The sequence below is a fragment of the Alexandromys fortis genome, unplaced genomic scaffold, assembly GCF_014885135.2.
Source record: "Alexandromys fortis isolate MF-2015 unplaced genomic scaffold, M_Fortis_MF-2015_v1.1 scaffold_8756, whole genome shotgun sequence".
NCBI lineage: Eukaryota > Metazoa > Chordata > Mammalia > Rodentia > Cricetidae > Alexandromys > Alexandromys fortis.
Genome location: NW_026076796.1, coordinates 1 through 1,214, shown reverse-complemented (window position 1 = coordinate 1,214; position 1,214 = coordinate 1). Strand labels below are relative to the sequence as shown.

General features: G+C 44.5%; 1 non-coding gene across 1 annotated transcript; it reads right to left on the bottom strand.

The window, feature by feature from the left end:
• Positions 1-1,008: 1,008 nt before the first annotated feature.
• LOC126496569 (small nucleolar RNA SNORA73 family) lies at positions 1,009-1,212 on the bottom strand. The gene has a single exon (XR_007590383.1). It is a non-coding gene; the product is annotated as a small nucleolar RNA SNORA73 family (small nucleolar RNA).
• Between the last annotated feature and the right edge of the window lie 2 nt (positions 1,213-1,214).

The window sequence follows — 1,214 nt, the reverse complement described above, 5'->3', positions numbered from 1 at the left end:
GAGAGAGAGAGAGAGAGAGAGAGAGAGAGAGAGAGAGAGAGAGAGAGAGAGAGAGAGAGAAAATATAGGGTAGAGTGGTGGGGTGGAAGAAAACTAAGCACTCACTGTATGCCACTGCTAGAGGAGACCTCAGTCCTCACGCACACAGACTGGGGCTAATTTCCTGAACTTACAGATTGCTTAGGAGATTTCAACAGCCACTTTCTAATTCAGAACCTCCCAACGTTCTTTGGGATACAAAGTACTTCAAGCTGGATGTTCACTTTAACCCTTGTGCTAGCCTACATCTTCCCGTATCCCTGCTACCATAATGTGATTATTTATACTACTCCCAAATAACTGGGAAATGCTCTCCTCATTCTGCACCTTCCAATTCTTTAGAATTTCAGGGCTCATCTGGATGAGTAGATGTGGGGAGTTGGGCACCTTTTCTTATTCTTCTCTTAAGCTATCATCTATGGCTTTCAGAACACAACGGGCAGATGTGAAGAATGTGTTTTGCATGCAGAAAGCAATGAAAGCATTTGTACGACATTATCAAAAAGAGGGCTGGGGGTTTATGGCAATTCACACCAAAATGCTGAGTTACAAAACTTTTGTCTTTAGATTTTTTTCCATCACAAAACTGGGTGGGGTTTATAGTTCACTAGTACCATGTATATTTAGCATGCACAAAGCCCCACCTCAATATTCAGGGCCAATGAATAAAATTAAATTGCTACCCGTGTCTCATCTATGAACTACTTTTTGTATAGCCAAGGCTATGAGGTCAGTTCTTACAACTATTTAGTTTATTATCCAAACATGTGCCTTTATTTGTGAGACCCGATCTCACTGTGCAGTCAACACTGGATCTTCGTGCCGTGCCTCAGCCTCTTGAGTGCTGGGCTGACGAACAACTCACCCCGACTTTTTTTTTTTCTGAAAAACAGGACATTTTTATTTCATAAATAAATTCTAATCCAGTTTCCCAATCACGCAGTCTCATTCCCCTATTTCCTGGTTTAAGACTGTTTCCAGCATGGTTTGTCTCCTCAGTCACGGTCCAGAGGACTCTGAGAAGCCGTAGGAATATGCAGGCGCAGACTCGAAGCCCAGCTTCATCTCCAACGTCGTGGAACGGGACTGTACATCACGGGGCAGGGCCCTATGCTCCCCTACGCCACTAGGACAGAGCCCGGGGAGAGTGACCTCCCGGGATATCCACGTTGGAA